The sequence below is a fragment of the Capsicum annuum genome, chromosome 6 (genome assembly GCF_002878395.1).
Source record: "Capsicum annuum cultivar UCD-10X-F1 chromosome 6, UCD10Xv1.1, whole genome shotgun sequence".
Taxonomy (NCBI): Eukaryota; Viridiplantae; Streptophyta; class Magnoliopsida; order Solanales; family Solanaceae; genus Capsicum; species Capsicum annuum.
The window spans coordinates 47849827-47876169 of NC_061116.1; the positions used below are offsets into that span (position 1 = coordinate 47849827).

The following is a 26343-nucleotide window of genomic DNA, read 5'->3' on the forward strand; positions in this document are numbered from 1 at the left end:
AATTGGTTAACTCTACAGAGCAACCACTATTAGCCTTTATCTATACTAAGAAGTATATTAGAGGAACTTTGCATGTGTGAATTTATTCGCGTTACACGTCCTAGGTTCAGGGTTCTGATAAAGGAGGGGGATTGTGGTAAGTTGATGTTAACAATCAACGTGAAATTGGTCAATTATAAGGAAATCTTACAACAGTGAATATATAGAGACATGCACCAGAATTATAGGTCCAAATGGAGCAAAATGGATCTTGAGGTTTTGCGTAGTTGACCTTAATTGGCTTGGAATTGAGGCATAGTCATTGTTGTAGGTTCTATAATAATTTGGTAAAATGGTAGAAGCATCAATTCGTTTGTACAAATACCATTGCTATTGTTCCAACAAGCCTAGAGGCTTGAAGAAATCGCCAATGAATGTATTATACACAAGAAACATGGCTAACAATGCAACTCAAATCATTTACAATAATCACACATCACACTAATGGCATTTATTTATCTCAGCAGTAAAATCTGGCTCTGTAGGTTTCTGAAGCAGAATGGGTGATATCCTGTCCGGAACTCTTGCTTTATTTGCAGTATTGCGCCGCAAAGCACGAAGTGCATTAGTCGCAAATCTTGATGCATATATGGTAGCACCAAAACTTGGTGAACTAGGGCCCCCTAATGCATCTTGCAACCTGCTTTCTTCTTCACGGAGCGACTCTTCTACCTTCTTACTGCAATGATTGCGCCAGGCTGCTTGTAGGAAGCAAGCTGCCCAAGTTCTCCATTGACCCGAGTAAAACCTGAAAGTATGGCGGAGCTGCTTATTGTGAAGCCTTCGAAATTGAGAGGCCACAAACTTTAAATCATCAGCCACTAAAGCAAATGCTTCAACTTCAGAGAGTGCTTGTGCAGTTCGGGTTGAGATAGGTAGGTTAGTTGATGAATGAGGGTCAAGAGCCCAAGTCCTCTCCACAAAAATCACCAGCTTTTAGGTACTCGGAGTTGAAAAAACCTGTCCTCCCTCCATTAGTGGTTACAGACAGTAGTTTGCCCCTCATTACAAACAGCATCTCATTAACTGGCTCACCTTCACGAATAATGAAGCTGTCCTCGGTATAGAGCACTGGCTTGAGTCGGTCACATAGTGCATCTAAGAGTTGTTCATCCATTTTTTCAAACATTGGCACCTTAAAATATTCATGCATAATCAAAATCAGGAGCTGATAAAGAGATCTTTTATTATATTACTCTCGGAAAATCTCACTTGTATATATAACAAGTTCATCTTAGTTGTGATGCCAACCATTAGAGAGGGATAAATCACATATGTATTCGTGATATTAGGGTGAACCACAGCCAAAGAGCAAGAGTGACAAAACTTACTTTCATGAGTAAAGCTAAACAAAGATGGCGCTTTATATCTCTCCTGAGGTCTTTGGGAAGGTTGTGAATCAGATTCTCTTCCTCAACACCCCTAGTTTCCTGCCATTTGTACTGCTCATAGCGCCTAATTTGTTTTCTGAGGTTTCTCTGGTAGTAACCGGTGTGATATCCACTGTTCTGCATCTCTCCTTTTCACCCTCATTTCTTCTAGTCTCATTGTTGAGGACTGCAGACATGTCTATCAAAAACAAGTATTCAGCTGATTAGAGCCTGGATGAAAATTTCCTAGTGTGACCACTGAGAGTAATGACACTCTTTCTAGAAGCCATAAATCCCTGCATCCCTCATTTATTAAAGCTCCCTGCATCCCTCATTTATTAAAGCTTACTTCACAGCCTATGATATTCCAGAGAGATGTTTCTACTGCACATCATCGCCTACCATAAGGTTGACAAAATCAATCCAGGCGACTGTTTTACTCACATATGACGTGCTAAAGGTTTAAAGGAAATAATGATATTTCAAGAAAAATAAATTAAACAGGTTGAAACATCACAGAAAAAGGAGATGTCATACACCAGAATGAGAACTCTGCAATACAAGTTCTATTCTCTTGATAGAATCTTTGATAGCATTTGTTTTCATGGCTCGTATACTGTCGAGTGCCATTTAAGAATTTCCACAGAAGTGACATAAAAATGAAAGCCACAAAGTGACCTGCATATTTCCAATGAGAAGGGCAAATAGCACTAGGCCGGAAATGGAAATGAAAACTGCAAAGCAAATTTCCCATACGAAGGTACTTGTTTGGAGGTTTTGACCAAGGGAGCTGAAACATAAAGGATCAAAGTTCAGTTAGAAAAACGACAGACAGAAAACTCAAACGAAACTAAACTTTTCAAGACAACTCTTAATGCTAACAGAAGTTCACGGCTATCCTAGTCTGGAAAGCGTTCCACCATAAATAAACAAAAGATAACATGTCAGAAATATCTGCTGAAATGTCAACAAGGTTGAAAAAAAGAGAAGCTAAATAAAACCTGAAAGCAGAGAAATGTAATCTCTTCGGCAGTGAATCAAGTTTTGGGAGATCCTTTTAAGCTCATTGACCTCAAAGGAAGAGCCTTTGCTCAGTTTCTATTCCGACGCCAAATTTCAATTGGAGATATGCTATTAGGGGTGATCATTGTTTGATTTTGACAGAAGAAACTGACCAAACAAAGAAACAGACCCTTCCGGTTCGCTTTTTTTGGTTACTCAGCCAGTGTGGGTTTAAAAATTCAATAAGATTCCAGTTTCTGTTCAGTCTTTGATTATGTGAAAACAAAAATCAGCTGAACGGAACAACTGAATAATGTGGCAAGAAGTACACGAGATAGGCTACGTGTAGTCTGCTTCCTACATTAATGTGTGTGGTCAGCTGTCATTGAAGACTGATGCAGAGCATCAAATTGAATATTTCATTGAAAACAAAGAGAGAAAAGATGCACATATTTGATGCTGCCAGAGCAAGCAAATGTCAAAAAATATTTAACATCCTATGATGAATGGATGTGTCGTCTTTCTTTTTCGGATTTTGGGCTTTTTTTTCCCTTTTCTATTTTGAAAAAGGTGGTAGGCTGAGGTAGCTTGTGCACACCTAGATTAAGGCACCCCAACTCAGATCCATGCTTGACCATAAGGGAAAAAATTACCTAATATTTTTTGTCTGTGATGGAATTTGAGTCTTTGGGGCTCTTATTTGTTTAATGCCGTTGACATTTCTATAAAATTATTTGTTGATTTGGCCTAATTCCTTTCTTTAACCCAATTTCTTTTAGAGGAAAGAATAAGCCAAATTCCTACGCTTGAAAATTAGATTCAAGCAGAAAAATCAAACCAAAAATATCAAAGTACAATCGAACATACTTCCATTCGGTTTTGGTCTACTTATTTATAAACCAAAAACTCGAATAATCAAACTAAACTGATCGATTTCAACCCATATACAGTACAAACTAATCTACCCAAATTAACAACTTTTAAGGCTAACCCTAGTATCAAGAGCTTAGAGTTTTTTTGCAGATAACCATCCTTGTGCATGTCATAGATGCTATTGACATATAAGTAAAAACATCCCCTTTGTTTACCAAAAACATTAATCTTTCACTGTCTCTCCTCGTTCCAAAAAAGAACTCCCTCTCCCTAACCAATGGTACCCCTCCAATTTACCCATGCTATTTTCCAGGATAAAAATGATTTTTCTTGAATGGTTTATGTTGTAGTCCTAAAGAAATAGATAAACGTACCCTCTCTTATGCTCAAAAGTCTAAATGACGTGGTCACCAAATTCAACAAAATATCAACGGATGGAACATGACGTATTGCGAATCTAAATTAGTTTCACATGCCTAGTCCAAAAAAAAAAAGAATCAGGAGACACTTGACATGATGCATTGCAAAGTAAAGTTAATAGATAGCAATATTCTCTTGGGAACGTCTTGAGCAATTAGATGAGATCGTCACAAAATTCAGCATTATAATATAAATAAAAACCAATCCAGTGCTCCAGCATTGCAAAGTCTAATACGCTTAAGCTATGCCTGCATGCACTATGTCAGCTATAAACTATTCCAGAAAGGAATTTCTTTCTATTCCTGCTTGACAAGTACAGAGTGAAAGCATACCTTAAGTTCTGTAAACCCCACCAGAAACAATAAAAGAACTTCTGGGGAAAATTCATTGATCCCACAACATCTGATTGCAGAGCGTCAAGGAATATCCCAAAATCAAAGAGTGTTGCGTTTGGTGTCTCTATAGGGAAGGAAATATTCAGCAATCTTTTGAATGTTGTATGGTCATCATCACAGTACAATGCGGCACGACGGCAGGCAGAAGAATTTCCACAAGCTTATTTCCAGCAAGTAGTTTCACGTTCTATAGAAAACAGATATCAAAAGGCTCCAAGTACCTAAAAAATAGGAAGTCACTCATCATACTAGTGATATCTGTTGGTATAGTAGAAGCTTGTATGCCAGGAAATACTTAAGATGGCTAAAAATCTACAAATTTTAGTTCTATGACACCAATTAGGACAAACATGACAAAATTTATATGATACCTTCAGACAGAATCATCCATAGGTAACTTCAGGTACACAAAATTGAACAATATAGTATATAGCAAACCATCCATCAAAATGGTAACTCAAGCTTGTAGCAAACTTACATGGCTGACAAGCATATAAAAGAAGAGATTGAAAACAGCTCCAGCCCATGCTGTTTCAGTGAGTATGCCGGATGTTCTTGTGACTTCCTTATAAAAAGGATAAACTCGAAGGACCCTTGGAATATATTGAAAAAAGACCACAGACTTCAAAAAATTCTTGGTGTAGACACCTAATTTTGTCCCTCCCTAATATCACTTATATTCATTCTTACCTTATCCTGCCCTGTACCCTCAACAATGTAATTATCCTTCCATAAAATGACAAAAATAACAATCCTTAACAAATTTTACCTTGTTTTAATCCTATCCTAACAACCTCTCCAATTAAAAGTAGACACCTCACCACCCCACACCCCTATATCCACGTGGCCCCCCTTTTCCTTCATATTTTTTTAATTCCCCTCTAACAGAATAAAGCATAAGATTCTTCCATTTTCCATTATATAAAGGTGGGCCCCACAAAAATAGAGGGGATACACGATCTTCTTCTACATAAAAAGACACCCACTTCATCATCAACACCATCTTACACACAGCTATAGAATTCCATGTTGAAGCACACAGCTCACATCACTCTCACGCTCTACACGATACCACGCACATATCCACACAGATAAGAACACACACACACTGATGTTGATGTACAAAAATAAGTAGCAAGGGAGGTAAAACAAAGGGAGAGAGAGGAATTTGGTGACCTTTTCCAGCATCCCACCGAAATTGCAATAGGAAAACACCCGCAGTCACTGTGTGGTTATCAATTTGGCAAATTCCACCAAAAAATGGTTGAAAACAGTGATTGGAGACAGAATTTGGGTATGGGTCATTGGTTATTTCGCGATTCTAATTTGAGTTATTGAAAACAGAGTACAGGATCGATATTTGGGAATCTGATTTTGATATTTGAGGTTTGATTCGAGGTCAAAATTTTATTTGGAATTCGTGTTGAGGTTTCGTTCGAGGTTCTGGTGCGGATTTTATCTCGTTTAATCGAATAATACTTGAAAGCGGCATTTAAGGTCCAATTCTTTCCTCTCTTTTAATTCTTATGTGTTTGTTGAATGTGATTTGACATGCAAAATGTTGGTGACGTTTAAGTGTTGGGTTGATTAACATTTGTTTATTCTGATTCGGTGTTTGATTTTCTTGATTATGGGTTGTGTGATGAAATAATATCTGATTAGGGATTAAAATTGGTTATTTGGGGAATGGAATTGAGAAGTTAATAAAATAGTGAATATAGATCAGCTTTGGTTTATCGTTGTTTAATTCGGGATAAGCATGAATATTGTTGGAACGTGACGGATTTATGATATGTTGAAATGGATAGGCAATATAGGTTCGGGTAGGCAAAATCTAGGAGTGATAGGTTGATTGAATGCTTTGAATTTTTAAATGTGTGTTTTGAACGTTTTTCTAGTTAGCTTGTTTAATTCGGATGTATTCATTTGGTCGAGGAATGCCCCGAGGTATTTTTGTTCATTTGCCGGGGAATGCCCCGAAGTATTTTGTACCCAAAGGACATTCGTGACGAAGGCCCGAGGCATCGGGTAAAGTACGAGAGTGTAGTTCAGGATTAATGTAGGTTAGAATAGAATTTATTTTTCATATTTCTTTTTTATTTTTGGACTGTATAATTGGACTGAACACTATCTTTTAGATTCGTTTTGTTTCGTGGGTTTGATTGATTGCTTTATATATTTTTTTGTGTGGTTTATACATTTGTAATCTCAAATTAGCCGATATGCTCCACCAAGTGACTGTGGTCGAACCACGGGATCGAGGGTGCCTAACACCTTCCCCCGTCAACAGAATTCCTTAGCCGGAATCTCTGTTCACGGATCAGTTTTAGAGTCAAAACCGTTTTAAAAAAGAATTTCCAAAGGTGACTTGGCACACTCGATTTAAGCCAAGTGGCGACTTTGAGTTTTGAATATAAAAGTCCTTTTCGAAACAAATCTTCTTCTTTTGTCACTTAGTAATAAAAACCCTTTCAAACTTAAAATGATATCTTTTCGATAAAAAAAGGGTGTGACAGCTCTGGCGACTCTGCTGGGGTCTTTTCAAAATTCGAGCTTATTTTTTGAATTGTATCGGCTTAGTTTGATATCATGGATGTATAAACATTGTTTGTGTTGTCGTTTGTGTTGTTGTTTTTGAGTGCCTACGTGCTCTTTGTTTACAATTTTTCTCTTATGTGTTACCGTTTTATATCTGGCATCATGTACATAACCCGAGTCAATTCTTTCTGCAATAAGTTCTGTAGTACACGTTGTGTACATGACCTATGGTTGAGTCACCTTTATTTTAGGAGGGGGAGCTGTTGGCTGGTATGGAGTAGGTGGAAAGCAAAGTAGCCACTATCGACCACACGTTCCCCCGAATAGCCTTGTTAGTGAACTCCAGCGTAGGTTAGCCTCTAGGTCATGCTTATGTGCATCATATTGAGACCTAGCGGGGCCCACTTGGTCCTTTGTAGGAGACTCACCTCTAAAGCATCCCTACGTGCTAAATATTGCATCTTTGAGGGTAATAAGGTCATTTGACAGACTGATTTGGGTAAAAGCATATGTTAGAAGTAAAGTATGTAGGCAAGAAATTGTTGGAAAAAAAAGAGGAAAATAAAAGTTAAAAAAAGAGAGTTTCGTAGTTTTTTAAAGTTACTTTATGGCTTTTATTTTTTTCACAATTCAAAAATTCAAAAAGATTTTCTTACCTTTTTCACGCATTTACTAAAAAATAAAAAAAAATCTCAAAAAGATTTTTCTTTATCTCCTTTAGCATGCATTCACAATTCAAAAATTCCAAAAATATTTTTTAGGAGCTTTTTATAAAAGGAAAATTCAAAAAAAAAAAAAGAGGGTAGAAATTTTGTATATTTCATATAACGAAAATACTAAAAAGATTTTTCTTTCATAGTTATTGGTGTCATTTTTATGTGAAGTGTCAAATTAAAAACCCAAAAAAGATTTTATTGACTTTTTCATCGTGTGTCTTTGGTCATGTCTATTATGTCAAGGTGCAGTTGATTATTTAATCTTTAATTGTCCAATCTGGATAAACTACGCACCCTTGATTCTCCTCTTTTGGGAGTGAGATACGTAGGCAGCCTATTGTTGGTTCGGGGATCTTATTTGAAAAATTCAAAAAAAAAAAAATTCTTCACTCTTTATTAGAGTAGGTGTTTCATATACATCTTTAAAAGAAAACTACAAAAAAGAATTTTCTTTTAATACGTTCAAGTTTCATTTTCATATGAAATTCAAAATCAAAAACCCCAAAAAAAAATTCTTTGGTAATCATAGGTTTCATTTTGTATAGGGAGTTTAAACTTGAAAATGCAAAAAAGAAAAAAATCGTCAATTCTTTTGACAATTTGTTATTTCCTTTTCTTTTTAAAGTTTCAAGTAAAAGAAAAGGAAAGGAAAAAGACTTAATTGGCCATTTTGGCAAGATTTTACGAACTACGCACACCTGATTTTCTTCTCTCAGGAGTGAGATACGTAGGCGCCCCTCTTGGGTTCGGTGACCTTTTCTAAAAGTAAAAAAAGGTTTTGAAAAAAAAAGTGTTGAATTCTAACGCATTTGCTATCTCTTGTTCAGTTAGTTTAAGGTGGTTGGTTTGTGGCATTTTGGTTGGTCCTCCATATTGCACCAAGTCACAGAGAAAGTTATGGCCAACAAGGATATCGAGTTTGTTGTCATTGATCAGATAGGGAGTTCAGGCAATGAGAATTTAGGAGCTAATAAAGAGATTCAAAAATTAAGGCAACAAATGATAGAAATGCATCGAGCTTGGGCTAATGGATTGCCACCTCCTCCATTTCCCGCTGATAATCTGGAATATCTTTCTAGATTTCCTCCAGTATCACATATACAGTTTCCTATTTTTGTTGACACACCACAACATGCATCAGAACCTGCTCCGGGGCAACACTATCCAAACACTTTCAATATTCATTTCCTCACTCCTCAACACAAAGCTACCACATGCTCGGCTTCACTCCCTGTTCATGTTTTTGCAGTACCCCCCCACCCACCCACCCGAAGCTCCTACTTTTGAGGTTTATCCACAAGTTGTGTCTCCCCACTCTACGAGAGAGCCTGTATTGAATATTTTTGTTGATCAACATCAGGCTATTGAGCCCACATTTAAGTCGACTAATCCTTATGGCTATACTCACCCGCCTGAATTTTCTCTTAACACTGAGAAACCTGTTATAATAGAAGAACAAGAGGAAATGACCAGAAAATTGAAAAGTTTGGAACTGGCTATGAAAGACCTCCAGGGACTTAGGGGGTACAAAAGTGTCTCATATAAAGATCTGTGCATGTTTTCAAGGGTTCATCTTCCTTTTGGTTTCAAAATGCCAAAGTTTGAGAAGTATGATGGACATGGCAATCCTGTAGCACATTTGAGACGTTATTGCAACCAACTAAGGGGTGCTGGGAGAATTACTCATGGCATATTTTGGTGAGAGTCTTTCAGGCCTAGTTTCGGAATGGTTTGTTGACCAAGAAATCAACAAATGTATTAGTTGGGATGACCTAGCTAATGAATTTTTGCAATAATTCCAATACAATGTGGAGTTGGTTCCTGATGAGAAATCCCTAACTAACATAAAGAAAAAGAGTACGGAGACTTTCAGAGAGTATGCGATTAGATAGCGTGAACAAGCTGCTAGGGTGAAACCATCAATGAAAGAAAGTAAGATAGTGGAGGTATTTATTCAAGTGCAGGATGAAACATATTATCAACACTTGTTACCTGCATTAGGCAAGACATTTATCGAGGTCCTCAAAATGGGGGAGATGATAGAGGATGGAATTAAGACCGGCCGCATTGTGAGTTTTGCAATATTGAAAGAGACTACTCAAGTAATTCAAAAAGGTTAGAGAAGTGTCGGAGGAAAGAAGTATGAGAAAGATGCATCTGCCATTATAGTTGGACAACAAGCACGGGCAAGAGGACCACCACATCATTACCCACAGGCTCAAACCCAAGCTTATGCCCAAGCTCCACAAAATCTTTCCGAAAATCCATTATACTGTATTCCCCCACCTACATATCCAATATATGATGCACAACCCCATGGTCAATTCCTTTTTTACCCACAATGGCGTGCACCAACTCTTCAGAGTCATCCTCAAACTCCACAAACATACCAAAGCCCTTCTAGGTCCGATTTTCAATCTAAGCCATACAATGAAATAAGGCAGAAGTCAAGAGATAGCTTCACACCAATTGGAGAGTCGTACGCCAATTTATTCCAAAGATTGGCACAACGGGGCATGATCACTCCTCTCTTTGGGTATGCTCCTGACCCGTATTTAAGAAGTTTTGATGCTAATGTACGATGTGCATATCATTTTGATGTTCAGGGTCACAGTATTGAAGATTGTAGTTCTTTGAAAATAAAAATAGAAAAGATGATTCAAGATAAATCAATTGTGGTGTAGACCATTGACAATGAGAAAAGCTCTAGTCATGCTGATATGCAAACCAGTGGCTAAGATGTCAGGTTGAGCAATTGAGAAGTCACCCATCTCCCTACTAGGAAGAGGTCTGGTAGTGTGTTTTGTTTTATTTTTTGTTGCTCGAATTATTCCAGGGTTGTAGTTTGGGATCTATCTTGTTTTGTCCCTTTGTCGTTATGTTCAAACCCTATCTTTTATTTTAATTAAATGGAGTGTCCCTTTTTTCTTTGTATTTTAAATTTGTGTTGTTTGTTTGTTTTCTTTACATAGCACATTTTATGTTGATTCTAGTGAAATGATATGCTAGCAGAATTTTCAGCCAGATCTTGAAATCCAGTTTAATTATGAACATTGAATCAGAGGTTTGAGTTAGTAAAAGAGAACATCTAAGGAAATAGGTAGAGTGTTGAGACATTTGGTGATAAGTTTAAGCCTTCTTTGAAAATTAAGGCACTTATTTTGAGAATCACAAGAATAACTTGGTCATCAATTGAAAGACATGTCTCAATTAGGTCAAATAGTGGATACGTGAACAGAACGAAAATGAGCTCCACAAAATCATGAGTCATTCAATGTGAGGAATATGCAACAAAAATAGAGTTGTATCCTAGAAAAGCGTAGAAGAAATAGTGACGCACAGACTTAGTCAAAGTTAATGCTGCAAAAGATGTCACAAATGATCTTCATCTTTCACTTCCATATTGCATGATATGTACTTGCATTTTTATGGATTGATATGAAGAATACATTTCATTCTGCTATTCAAACATTGTGTCATCCTTTGTTTACCCCATTTGAGCTTTAGTCCTATTTTTCTTTCATACCCCTCTTTTGAAATCAAGATAAAGTCAGTAAAACTCAAAAGAAAGGAGTCGAGAAAAAAAATGTGTCCAAAAGAAAAGAAAAGAGAAGAGTGTCAAAAATAGGGTCAGAAAAAAAATTACAAAGAGAAAAGAGAAAAAAAAAAGAAACAAAAATCAGAATCAATCAAAAGAACAAGCTGACAGAACTATGCGTGACCTGATTCTCCTCTTTCAGGGGTGAGATACGTAGGTTGCCCTATTCGAGGCTCGATCCAACCAAATAAATAATTTAGAATTCCTCAGTCAAAAGAAACTGGGGCATGAGTTAATCCTCATTGTTTGAGTTGATTCCAAAAGTTGTAAGTCCCACCCCACTTCAAGTGTCGTTTGGGCCCCATGCCATCCTTTTTTTTAACCCTATTCAAAAGCCAAATTACAACCAAAGAAAGACCTTCAGATCAATCTTTGAGAATGCTAAGTCTAAGCATGCAATGGATGTGATGACGTATGTTGGGAACTATTTGTCTTCCTCAGTGTAATGAATTGGGAGAGAAATAAAAATGAGAAAGTCTTATCAGTGAAAACCCTCACGGGCACTGTAAGACGATGATGAGTTGAGACAAATAAAAATGAGAGAGTCTTATTGGTGAAAATTATCATAGGCACCGTAAGACGATTGTGAGTTGAGAGAAATAAAAATTAGAGAATCTCATTAGTGAAAAAACTCACGGATACCATAAGGCAATGGTGAACTGAGAGAAAGAAAATGAGAGAGGCTTGTTGGCGAAAACCCTTCAAGGTGTCACTAGCCGAATGAGGTCTCTGAATGCAATTGACCTAAGAAAGTAACTCAGTTTCAAGACCGTTAACTCAACAATAATTGGTGAAAGTTTGGATGAAAAGATCAGGCAGCTTAATCCAAATGTATGGCATAATCATTATAGTTGATTGTCATTTTAGATAAATTTTTCATTTCTTTGTTTCAAATGGGGACATTCATTGTCTTTTCTTTCTTCTTTTTATCTTTATTTTTATTTTTTTGAGTCAGTTATCCAAATAAAAAAAAAATTATTGTCATTTTTCTCGTGTTTCTGAGTCAAGTCCATGACAAGATAAGTGAGAAAAGATTTTAAAACTGGCTACCAACTTCTTCAATTGCACAAAGTAAGACAGAAAGGTCAGCGCATAAAAGAGACATGATTGTGAGCCCAAAAAAAGGAATGCAAAAAGCTTTGTCAACAGGCAAATCTGGAAACTCATGGAAATATCAAGGTTTAATGGATTTATCTGAGAAGCATGACAAAGCAGAGATATTGTGTTTATTTTGAAATCACTATTAATAATCTGAGTTTGGGTTAATGACATGATAAAGCAGGGGCAAGTGTCAGTAATATGAAACAAAATGAAAGGAATGAACACTAGAGCAGGTGACGGTACAACCAAGTGCTGCAAGCCACCACTAAGTTTTTAACTGAAAAGTTTTCTTTGTTGAAATAGGGGCAATTCATGCGACATTTATAAGGAGACACACTTCCTGGTTTGGGCCAATTCAAGCAACACTTGTAAGGAGACGCACTTTCTTTTTTGGGTAATTCAAGCAACATTTTTAAGGGGAAGCACTTCCTTGTTTGGGTAATTCAAGCAACATTTATAAGGAGACACACTTCCTGGTTTGGGGCAATTCAAGCAACATTTGTAAGGAGACGCACTTTCTTGTTTAGGTAATTCAAGCAACATTTTTAAGGAGACACACTTCCTGGTTTGGGGCAATTCAAGCAACATTTGTAAGGAGATGCACTTTCTTATTTGGGTAATTCAACCAATATTTTTAAGGAGACGCACTTCCTTTTTTGGGTAATTCAAGCAATATTTGTAAGGAGACACACTTCCTTGTTTGGACAATTCAAGCAATATTTGTAAGGAGACACTCGTCCTTGTTTTGGTAATTCAAGAGGCATTGGTAAGGAGACACACTTCTTTGTTTTGGTAATTCAAGAGGCATTGGTAAGGATATGCACTTCCTTGTTTTGGTAATTCAAGAGGCATTGGTAAAGAGACGCACTTTCTTATTTTGGTAATTCTAGAGGCATTGGTAAGGAGATGCACTTCCTTGTTTTGGTAATTCAAGAGCCATTGGTAAGGAGACGCACTTCCTTGTTTTGATAATTCAAGAGGTATTTTTAAGGAGACATACTTTCTTATTTTGGTAATTCAAGCAGTATGGGTAAGGAGACACACTTATTATTTTGGAAATTCAAGCGGCATTTGTAAGGAGACGCACTTTCTAGTCAGAATTTCTCACTTTAATTCTTAGGAGACACACTTCCTAGTCTTGGTCATTCAATTTTACTCTCAAGAGATGCATTTCTTGGTCAGAGTCTTGATTCATCATTGCAACATACAAACAGATATGATGTGACTTTCCCAAAAGTCTTCTGATGATAAACTGGGGCAAAATTTAATTTCTGTTTTTGGAACTTTATTTTTCTGGCAAATGGAATTTCTCTTTACAATAATTTTTGTTTGGGATAATTTTCTTTCTAGTTTTCATGTGATTTCAGGAGCCCGCCTGAAGAACAGAGTGAATAAATGAAAGTCAAGCAACAAAGTGTAAAAGTTGAAAGTCAAGTAAAGAGGGTAAGAGATGAAATGTCAAGCAACAAGGTGAAGCAATTAATAGCTAAGCAACAAGTTGAAAAATTGTAAGTCAGGAGCCCGCCTGAAGAATAGGGTGATGAAACTCAAGTCAAGAGTCCAACAGAAGCTGTATAGATAGGATTTTTGTAATTTCATTTATGTTTTAATAGGTATTTTCATTTTTGATGTAATGAAAAAGCTGCGGACCGAAACCTCGATGGAACCTCACTTGACTCTCCAACTCGATATTGTCCTTCTCTTTCAAATCCTTTGAAATACTCGTGACTTGATTCCCTCACAACTTAGGTAGGTAGGATGTCCTAAGTCAAGACCCGGTTGCTCTTTTTCCTTCTGTTTCTCTGAATAATGGTCGGGATAAAATTTTGTCTCATTGTCTACTTCTTTGTCTGAAAACACTTTGTGTTTACATTCAAAGGGGATGATGTAGACACCTAATTTTGTCCCTCCTCGATATCACTTTTACTCATTAAAAGAATGGAAAACGCTAGTTGTGACCTCCAATGGTCTATCAAACCCCAAGCATTTGTTGCCATTATCAATCACTGGAATGTAAAGGAACAACGGATCCAAGGAGATTGTAATTACACAGGATAATACAAATATTTTGTTACACTTTTGAAGAAAAGGTCCTTGAGGATCAAGTATGTTCTTGTTGGATCCCAAGCTTTCTTCCATAAAACCACTTAAACTAGATATTACGGTTTGTATTATGCTTTTGGCCCTCCATTTACCAGGTTCTAAGCCTTTATGTAATTCGTTGGAAGCTATTACAACTTTACTTTGGTGCACTCCATCTTTAGCATGAAAATTTCCTTCAGAGGTTTTCTCTGATTTCCAATCCTGAAATCTGCAAGGTGGCCAATTTAAGTATTAGAAAAATAAGTTGGCATTATGTCAGTGAAAGTTACTGACCTTCATTACGAGCTATAAAGTAATGCACACAGTTAAATAATATCTACGGACTATACTCAATAAAAGTGGATAGTCCATATATACTTGGTTAAGCTTTTTCATAAATATCAAAGTTACCCAATAAAGCAACCAAACAAGAATGTCCTTGAACTTTTCTAATAGTTTACCTCCTCTTCCGATTTCAAATTGAAAAGGTGTAATGACCTGAATTTGTGAATTTTCATTTTTATATGTTTTGACTATTTTTCCTTCCTTATAGTTGATGCATGTTGATTTAGGGGTTTGGAGATGATTGACACCGTTCCTGATACGATCGAGAATGATTTGTGTGAGTTTGTGGTTTGTATAGGCTTGAGAAGACATATAGTTAACTTCGGCCAACATTCGTTGTTATGAGTGTCAGATGGCAATTTGTAATGCGCTAGTAGATCCAGAATACCGAATATAGATTAGTAGTGTAATTGGCTCGGGACCTTAATATCTCATTTAGATCTTTCATTTCAAAAATAACAAAAAGGGGTCCCAAGGGTTAATTTAGTGAAAAAAATCTTTTTTTCAAAAATCCGACATTGATGTTGAGTCTGGAACATCGAAATTAGCCTAGTAACATAATTCGTTTGCGGTCGCGGGATTCCAAACGAATCCCGAGGGGTAGACCGACAACTTTGCAACTTAGAAAAATTGCTAGTGCAGCCGCTTAAGCAGCAAAGCACCATTTTAGCAGACAACATGACCTTTTGCCTACTACTAAATCAGGTACTTTACTGCTTTATCAGGCCTAGCCACTTCAGCCAAACCGCTTTAGCAGTCACCCATATCTTTAGCGATCAGCGGTTATTTGATCGCTTAACCGGCCAATGCTGGGTTGATATAAGAACCCATTTTCATGTCTTTCCTCCATTTTTTGATCTTTGAACTTTGGGTTTGGACTATTCTTGAGGATTTCTTCACCATTTGAGCTTGGGTAAGCTCCAAAAGCTTATTTCCATTATTTTTCAACTACTATATCATCAAAAACACTTTTAAATCATGATTTCAATATAAAAATTTGGGGGTTTTACAAGTACAGTTTAAAAAGAAATTTTCTTCGATTTGGACCTTATATTAAACCCATTTTCACATGAGTTTTCACCTACAGATTCCTATAATTGTGGGGAAGGTATTTCTAAAACAAAATTTTGATTTTACCCCATTCGTTTTCAAGCTTGTTTTGGACCCGGTCCTAATATGGGTATCGTTAGCATTTTTAACGCGTAGATGCTATATTTGCAAGTTGTACTTGATTTTGAGGTTTTTCGTAAGGGAAAGGCTTCATGTTGAAGCACTTTTGATCAGGATTTCGTTGTTTCAAGGCAGGTTATGGCTTAACTTCTTTCATATTGAGCTAGGTAGTTAATAAATAAGCAAAGCATGCTACGGATTGGGGAAATAACTAAGAGGTTTATATTTTGAGATCATTATTGCTGTTGTGCGCCTGTGTGGGAGCTTATATTCTGTTGTTATTGACTTGTGATATCTAATATTGTGTGTTGCCTGAGTGGAGGCTTTATTTGACTTTATTTGTGCATTTAAAAGCCTTTATTTTAGATATAATGCCTGTGCGGGGGCTTATTTTGCTAATATAGGCCTTATTTGAGCACTGGTTTCCTTATCATGATAGAAATACCAGAGTTAGGGGTTGATATGATATCAATGATGTCTTACATACATAATTATTCCGATGGTGCCCAATTTGAGTTGAAATTCATGAATTGTGGACATGTTGAGTTGATTCTCGGTTCACTTATATATACGTATTGGATGAATTGGATATCATTATATAAAGTTGATTGTGAGCATTACATCCTCATTCCATCTATATACATTAATTAGATGTTGGTACCATTGAAAAACATTGTTTTTGAAAAAAAAAAAAGGCACACTTTTATGAAAAAACTCTCTGTGAACATGAGCCAGAGAGGTGAGTTGAGATTGAGATATGAGATATAGTATATGGGTTGCGAATTCCCCATAGGTTTTACCTGGAAGCTGTGAGCTTGGTAGGTATACAAAAAGTCGTGCGGTGGCTTTCACATTCATTCCATTCACATTGCATTGCATTTGTAGACACATCTTTCTTAACTTTTTTAGTTTCCTTGACTTGTGTTTAGTTTCAGTGTATTTTTGAGTGCAGTGTATTTTTGTGTACATGTGTGTTGTTTTTCGTTTTTATGTATATGGACGACGAAATTTTATTAAATTAAAATCCGTACGAAATTTGAGTTATATTAAATTCAAATTATATTAGTCCCAAATAAATATTATGGATTAATGTAATTGAATTAATTATTTCAGTCCAATTTTTATTGAGATATCCTATTAATTTGGGCTACAAATTAGGAGCTCCTTTGTTAAGCCCAAAATATTATCATATTCTAGAGGTCCAAATGAGTGTCACGTGTCAAATGACGTGGCATGCCAAGTCAAGTGAAGGACTCAATAGGACCATGTCACATGTCAAAATGATGCAATAGGCCTAGTGAAATCAAAAGCCCATAAAAGGCGCCACATCAATTGAATTTGTTTGGTTAAAGGAATCATCTTCATCGTGACTCTTCCCTTTCCACAATTATAAATAGAGGTCTAATAAATTCAGAAAAAGGGACCAACAACTCTAACAAGAAGCAAGAGAAAACTCGTGGATCAAACGCCACAATTTCTCTACAAAGCTCAAGTATTCAAATTTAGTTCATCAAGATCAACACCGTAAAATTCAAGAACAAGCTTAAAAACCCTTGAATTCAAGCACAAGTCAATATCAAGTCCATCAAATCAACAAATCAAGTTCAAATTCAAGATCAATTTTTAAGCCCTTGAATTTATATTTGAAAAAGTGAATCAAAGGATTCATAGAGATTATAACGCTCGCATTAAAATCAATAAATTGATTGTTGCAATATTTTTCTTGTCCCGACTATTTATTTTTTAATTTCAAAAATTTTAGTATCCAACAAATTCTGGCACGCCCAGTGAGACCAAATCTGTCCTTCATCTCTTCTCTCATAAATCAATATGCAAATCTGTAGCCGAACGATTGTAAAGATGGAAGAGGTACTTCAAGACTCATCTTTGTGTTTCATCAAATCTATACTCCGACAAGCCTTGAAGTAGGGCCATTTGTAGACATTGAAATTTTGTGGACTCTACAAAAAGAGTTCAATTTTTGGTAGAGTTCTTGGGGGCTACTTTACCATAAATATAGCTTGGTCGCTACTCTGCCTAAATCTTAAATTACGCCTATATAAAGGAGCAAATTTCCCTTTAAAGAGGTATCTCCAAAATTCACAAATTCATGAGATATTCATAAAGAAATCAAATATCTTTAAATAATTCCATAAACTAATGGAATATCACAAAAGGATTAAAATCCTCTCTTATTCATAATCAAAAAACATCAAGAAGATCCATAAATCCTCCTTTCATGGAGATCAAATTAAAAAATTCCTATGTTCGGGAAATACGCCACTAACGACCCTTGAATTATGGAAAAAATCCATATTAAATTCAAATATTAGGATTTAAGAGCTGACTTCGAACCTCCGATCATACTTTATGTCTTTATTTCTGTTTCTGAGACAATTATGTATTTTTCAATTCAATTATGTACTAGATTCTCTAACACTATATATATATATATATATATATATATATATATGACAACAGATTTTGGAGTCTTATGAGATTTCTTTCAGACTTTTGTTTTAGTTATGTTTCATATTGGCTTGACTTTGTTCTAGAAGTCTCGCCTTGATTTATGTTATTGTCAATTTTTATTTTTGAGCTATCAGTTTAGGTGATTGATTGATACAATATAAACAAGGAGAACACGATACACACTCCAAATCAGTCCACTAATCTTAAGGATCCGAGGACCTTTTTGGAGACCACTCTCGGATTCGCTACCAACAAGAAGAATAGAAGATTCAATGATGTATATAACACCCAAAGCATCATCAACAAGTGAAGAACAAGAGGATTATAATAATAATAACCAGCGGTTTCAAAAACACAAGAAACAACACCAAAATATTACACTAAACGAAGGGATAGAAAGATAGACTACATGAAGGCATAATCTTAAGAACCTAAGAGCATATTCCACTCTTGGACCCTTAAAACTACACACTACAATTCACCTATCTCTTACTTGGCGCAAGAGGGACCTCGATCTCCCAAGCATCCAATGTTTCCAAGCTTGAATCCAACACGAGTGATTCCACACTCAAGTTAAAATCCCTAGTTACAATGTTTGGCCATAGGGCCCTTTCTCACAAGAGAGAAATATCTAAGTGTCTACAACTTTGAATATTCATCAAAATCTAAGACTAAAAACCCTGAGAGGTTCTATATATAGTGTATTACAAAATAGAATACAAAATGACCACAATACCCCTCAAGGGTGAGGTGCCCATAAAGTGTAACTTAGGGGCTGTTTTTAGTGCATTTAGGCCCTCTTTTACACTTCCCTTGTGCACTTTCTTGGATGGATTCAATACGCACTCATTCTTGTCTATCCTCGTGGTCGTACTCATATTATCCTCCCCTTCTTGAAAAGGATTCTACCTCGAATCTATACCTTGCAAATCAAGAGAAGACAAATAAGTACACAACCTCATGACATGAGGGGTTAGGGTTAGCAAAAATAACACATCAATATGCTATGCTGAGGCGGGAAAAATTTGAAGTATAGTCACGAGTCCTTTGTTTTAATCATAAAAAAATTAGTACAATTGCTACAAAGGAAGTGGCTCGGAGAAGTATCAAGATAAAAGTAAAATAGGCCGAGAGTCATCCTTTTCCACCCTAAGATAGCACCGAGATCAAATGGAAAATTTAGCCAAGGGCCTAAGCCAAGGCTAGCCCTTCCCTCCCTTAGAATGTCACTTCCACATTCATGCACAAAAATATTTTCATACACATGATCTCTATGAACAAAACTAATTGCAATGCTTTTACCACACAAAATGTTCAAAGAGTCATTCTTATTATCAAGATTAATTCTATAGACACCATCACTAACTTGAGAATTTTTAAGCACTCCATTTACATGCTCAAGTAGTGAACTACATTTAAGAGTAAATTGATCATCATGCACACCAAGATTACTATCAAGAGTACTCATTTTCGAGACTACACATTCCTTGCCCATAAGAGTACTCTCATCTTCCAAGAAGAGATTTTCATCTTTAGGAGGAATGTTGTCACACCATAGCGGGTTAGCATATCGGCTATAGCCTTCAAGGAAAGATATACCATCATTTTCACCACTAGGTTCATTAGAAGTATTTATATCATCTTTAAATAAGACATTAAACTTAAAGAGAGCATGATCTATCTCACGGACAGATTTGGAACTAGCAAGTGCTTCGCTCTCTATAAGTTCATTATCACGTACCAAAGATACTTCAATCTCCTCTTTACTTTGGTGTGGGTAGGGGTAGCCCACATCTTCATTCTGAAAGCTCTCGGTACAAGGTGTTTGGACAAGGGAAGTTATATTTTGTGAAATAAGTTTAGGTAACAATTGGCGTAGTCTTTCCACGTGCCATTTTATTTCTTCAATATCGTCATTGATGTGATCAAACGTGGCATCAAGATTAGTGGAAGCCATGGTACCTAAAGCAAAGGACAACAACAAACAAAAAAAACAAACTTGTTAGTTCAAAATGCCTCACCACACTCTAACTCTCGATTTTACCTCACACTTGGTTTCACAAGTGTTGAAAGCCGGCTTGTACTTCGTGAGTGATTGAGGGTCAAGTCTACTCTTATCTGGAATGGATTTTTGTTTAGAGTTGACTCAAAGAAAATTTGTTTACGGACTTGAACCAACAAGATACAATGAATTCACAAAAGAGAAAAGCACACAACAAACGTTTAAAACGAATGAACGAACACAAAGACTAACTAACAATCTAGTAGATGAGTACTAGTTTTCCAATTAGTATTGGAACCAATAAGAGAAACTACGGAACAATAAAAAAAACTAAGAAAATCTAATATTTGAGCCAAAATTTGATGCATCAACAATAACTTGATGATGTGGCAGCCATGTATTGATTGCAGTTTCTACAATTTTTATTTTCCAAAGTCCAAGTTTGTAACACCCTGAGAACCTATTCCGACACATCATATAGTGCTCAAGGCCACACGTGGCCTCAAGCTAACCCTCTAAGCCTGTCATTACTTTCAGAACTCTCTACGACACGAATCATCATAAAGTAGGAAAGAATATTCATGACATGAACATACTGAGATACGAAGTAATACTGTCCTGTACAATCAAAATACTAATATTCTGTATATACTGGTACTCTAGTCTAACAAAGCCTCTACTACATAAGACTGAAGAGCTATTGGGACAGATCCCCAACTGGCTCATACTGAGCGAAAAAATAAACAACCATCAATTAGCAAGACAAAATCATGAACATAGGTCCTCGAACCATGAGGACTCACCAACTGCAGGAATGTAGATGAGGGTACTCATAGATCACTGTCGCAGCTGAGACTGAGCACCTGAACCTATATCATGAAGAAATATAGAATATAAGAGAGTATGAGAGTCAGTACTTGGGAATGTACTGAGTATGTGGGGGTGGATGCATCATTTTAAATAATATCATAAATGTATAAGAAAATCATGCATGCTAACAATAACAACTCTCTTCGCTTGAATTATCTAAAACATCATTTCCGAAAGTCGTCAGTAATAACATCTGCTCATAAATCTCGTAAATCATTTAACTCAACTCAAACTCTTTGACTCATGACTTAGAGTGGCTTGGTAACTCATGGTACTCAAATCATTATGGACGTGGGAGTTTCTTATAACGACATAACTACACATGTGAGCCATATGGAGTCCAATGTTTTGCCCTCCTAAGGAGAGAACCCCCCTACATTGGCAGGGGTATCGTACTCTTGCCAGGGAGTACAACCTCAATCTCATCATCACAATCTAATACTTGGGCTTTGGGCCACAACTATCAACATCAATCCTACGATGGCACGTAGTTCTGGGGAAATACTAAATTTCCTGCTCGATGCTAAATACTCCTCCCATACTCAGCTCAGAACGCATTAGAAAATCCACCTCAATCAATATCAACTCATGGGTCTATCATGATGACCAAAAAAATAGTATATCTCATCGGTAAATCATATACGACTGTGGATTCCTAACTCGACCCAAATTCAAACAATGTTTCTCAACATCAAGTACATTTTCTTATCAAATCATTTCAATTGCCAAAGCTTCAAGGAAACATCATCAAACTTATTCTTGACTTTCGATTCAAATAGCGATATATATATATATATATATATATATATATATATATTCAATAGTCAAATTTCTCATAGAAAAACACAAATCTTGACACTTATCATAAATCACTTAGAAATCATCAATATTTAATGACAATATACATCTCATGAAATAAATACTCAATTTAAGAAGCATGATGATGAAATAACCATAAATATCAAGCTTATTCAACTCAAGTCTCATGAGTCACACATAAAGAAATTTGGGTGTAAACGCACTTGCAAAAATTATGTAAATCAATAATAGAAAGCAAATCTTTAGGCATAAGAACGAAAGGAGTGTTCTTGTTGAAACTCCACATACCTTGGATTTTGATTTGAAGATGTGAAAACTTATTTGGAACTCTTCTCACAATTTTAGGCCAAGATTCTTGATGCCTTTTGATTTGGGAAACTTAGTCCTTGAACAACTTGGAGAAATTCATGGAAGATTCTCTGAGTTTCTTGGAAGAGGATTTGGATTTTAGATCTTGTAGAAACCCTAGTTTCTAAGAGATTCTTGGAAGATTGAAAGATAAAGAAGAAGGAAAATGAGTGGCTCTTCTCCACTTTGATATATATATAAGACCACATGGGGAGAAAATGACCAAAATGCCCTCTTTTGAAAATGCTGAAATTTGCTGATCAGGGCCTGTGACGGTTGATCTGACGGTCCGTCAAGTCTCCTGACGGTCCACCAAATCGTCCGTCACTTGAGTGCAAAAAATGGAATGTTGTTCCTCGACGTGACGGTCAAAGTGTGGTCCATCAGGAAACTGAAGGTCCACCAAGTCATCCGTCACTCGAGGGCCAGAAATAAGACATTCTGTCTCGACCTGACGAACCCCTTGATGGTCCGTCAACTTTTTGATGGTCCACCAACTTGGCCGTCGCACGATGGCCTGAAAAAGAAGTCACTACCTCAGCTTGACGGGGCACTTGACGGTCCACTAGGTCGATCGTCAAACCTGGGCGATCCGATACCGTTGAGTAAAACGACTATAACTCACTCATCCGATGTCGGATTTTAATGAAATTGGTATCGATGGAAAGCTTATTCAATGCTCTAAATTACAAAAAGTAGAAATTAGAGAAATACAACATGGTTTAAACTTCAATCACTTTAGAAGTCATATATATCCACTCAAAAGATGGATTTAGGCTTAAAAATGATCGGGGTATTACGATATCTCCCCCTTGGACACATTCGTCCTCGAATGTTGCCAAATAGGCCAAGAAAAAAAGAAAATGAGGACGTATAGCTGGAATTACTCATATCTAAGGGCTCACTTTACTCTAAACTTTTGAGTACTTCACCAAATGCACGAATCGTAAAAAGAATAATCATATAGTTGAATACATTAGATTAGGAGGAAATTGAATTAAGGGAATAGTACCTTCATCTTGATTCGAACTCGTGGAGAAAAGATGAGGGTAACTGGCTCGCATATCCTGTTCTGCTTCCCAAGTGGCACCCTCTACTGATTGATTTTGCCACAGAACTTTAACCAAGGGAACCTCCTTGTTCCTTAGTCTACGGACTTGATAATCTAGGATTTCAACCGGGATTTCATCATACGAAAGGCTATCCTGAACATCACAACCTTCCGACGGATCAACAACAACAGAGTCTCCAATGTGCTTCTTGAGCATAGAAACATGAAACACAGGATGGATAGCTGACAATTCTGCAGGCAACTCAACCTCATAAGCTGCTTTCCCAACACGATCCAAAACTCTATAAGGGCCAATATATCTGGGACTCAGCTTCCCTTTCTTTCCAAATCTTTTCACCCCTTTCATGGGTGAGATTTTCAAATACACCAAATCATCGACTTCAAACTCAAGAGCTCTTCTTCTCACATCTGCATACGACTTCTGACGACTCTAGGCTATGTTTAACCTCTCCCGAATTAACTTAACTTTCTCCATAGCCTCAAATACAGCATCAGGTCCAATCACAGCAGCTTTACCCACTTCGAACCAACCTATGAGCGATCTACATCTTCTCTCATACAAAGCTTCAAATGAAGCCATTCCAATGCTAGCATGAAAACTATTGTTCTAAGCAAATTCAATCAATGGTAAATGTTCATCCCAACTTTCTTTGAAATAAAGAACACAAGCCCTCAACAGATCCTCCAAAATCTGAATAATCCTCTCAGCCTGACCGTCTGTTTGCGGATGAAAAGCGGAGCTAAGATGAACTTTGGTGCCAAGGCCCTTCTGGAAGTCTCTCTAAAATAGAGAGGCAAACTGAGTACCTCTATTAGAGATGATAGACAACGGAACTCCATGCAACCTGACTAACTCTCGAATATACAGCTTAGCATAGTCCTCCACAGTGAAATATCTATGTACTGGCAGAAAATATGCTGACTTAGTCAACCTATCTACAATGACCCAAATAAAATCATGATGACGATGAGAGAGAGGTAAACCAGTCATGAAATCCATGTTCACCACTTCCCACTTCCAAGTAGGAATTTTAAATTCTTGCATCACACCACTGAGTCTCTGTTGCTCTATCTTTACCTGCTGGCAAGTTGCACACTTTTCTATGAACTTTGCTATTTCCTTTTTCATACCATTCTACCAATAAATTTCCCGCAAATCGCGGTACACTTGGTAGCACCAGGATGAATAGAATACCGCACGTCATGCGCCTCAGCCGTAATTCTCTGCCTCAGATCATCAACATCAGGCACACACAATCTATTTTAAAATTTTAATACATCATCTCCCCCTTGGGAGAAAACCTCCACCTTTTGGTCTTTAATTGATTCTTTCAGTTCGACCAAATGAGAATCTGTATCCTGCTTCTCCTTCACTTTAGAAACTAGGAAAGATTCAGAACTACTTTGGACCCAAGCATTACCTTCAGCTGAGTCAAGCAATCTAATACCTAACCTAGCTAAATGATGCACTTCACGGGTTAAGTCCCTCTTATCTTCCTCGACATGTGCTACACTACCCATGGACGACCTGCTAAGAGCATCTGCTACTACATTAGCCTTGCCCGGGTGATATACCACACTCATATCATAATCCTTTAGCAATTCTAACCATCGTCTCTGCTGAATATTCAACTCTCTCTGAGTGAACACATACTATAAACTCTTATGATCCATAAAGACATCAATATGAACACCGTACAAATAGTGTCTCCAAATTTTCAAAGCAAAAACCACTGTAGCTAACTCAAGGTCATGGGTCGGATAATTCTTCTCATAAGGTTTCAACTGCCGGGAGGCATAGGCTATAACTTTACCCTTTTGCATCAACACACAAACCAAACCAATTTTGGAAGCATCACAACATACCACAAAATTATCTACACCATTAGCAGGGTCATCACAGTGGCTAATGTGAGTTGAGTCTTCAACTCCTGAAAACTCTTCTCGCAAGAATCTGACCACTGGAATTTAACCTTCTTTTGGGTCAATAGGTCAAAGGAACAGTAATGGAAGAGAAACCTTCGACAAAATAATGGTAGTAACCAGCTAGACCTGAGAAACTCCTAATATCAGATGGGGAAATAGGTCTAGGCCAATTCTTCACAGCTTCTACCTTTTGAGGATCAACTCGAATACCATCAGAAGAAATAATATGACCCAGAAAAGCAACTGACCTTAGCCAAAATTCACACTTGCTAAATTTGCCAAACAACTGTTGATCCCTAAGGGTCTGTAAGACAATTCGAAGATGATTTGCATGGTCGTTCTCACTTCGGGAGTATACAAGAATATCATCTATGAACACAATAATGAACATATCTAGGTACTGTCTGAACACTCGATTCATGAGGTCCATAAAAGATGTCGGGCCATTCGTTAGCCCGAAGGACATGACCAAGAATTCAAAATGACCATAACGAGCACGGAAAGCCATCTTTGGAATATCATATTCTCTGACTTTAAGTTGGTGATAATCGGATCTCAAATCTATTTTTGAGAAGTAACTGGCACCTTCTAGCTGATCAAATAGGTCATCAATTCTAGGAAGAGGGTGCTTGTTCTTAACTGTGACCTTGTTAAGCTGACGATAGTCAATGCACATTCGTAATGAACCATCTTTCTCTCACACAAATAGAATGGGTGCACCCCAGGGAGACACACTAGGCCTTATAAAACCCTTATCAAGAAAATCTTTGAGTTGCTTTTTGAACTCCTTAAGTTCTGTGGGGGGCATACGATTTGGAGGTATAGAAATAGGATGTGTATCAGGGAGAAGATCAATTCCGAATTCTACCTCTCTATCGGAAGGTACCCCTAGGAGATCTTTTGGGAAAACATTAGGAAACTCATTGACAACACTAAGAGATTGAATAGTTTGAATCTCAGACTTAGTGTCCCTAACTCAAACTAAATGATAGATACAACCCTTGGATATCAATTTCCTAGCTTTTAGATAGCATATGAAATGACTTTTAAGAGATACGGAATTTCTGGACCACTCAAATATTGGCTCATTGAGAATCTGAAACCTGACTACCCGGTACGATAGTCTATAGACGCATAACAAGAGTGTAGCCAATCCATACCCAGAATAATATAAAAATCAACCAT

The 26343-nt window shown here is 36.9% G+C and overlaps 1 pseudogene; it reads right to left on the bottom strand.

The window, feature by feature from the left end:
- Positions 1–418: 418 nt before the first annotated feature.
- Positions 419–24753, bottom strand: LOC107874367 (annotated as a pseudogene).
- Between the last annotated feature and the right edge of the window lie 1590 nt (positions 24754–26343).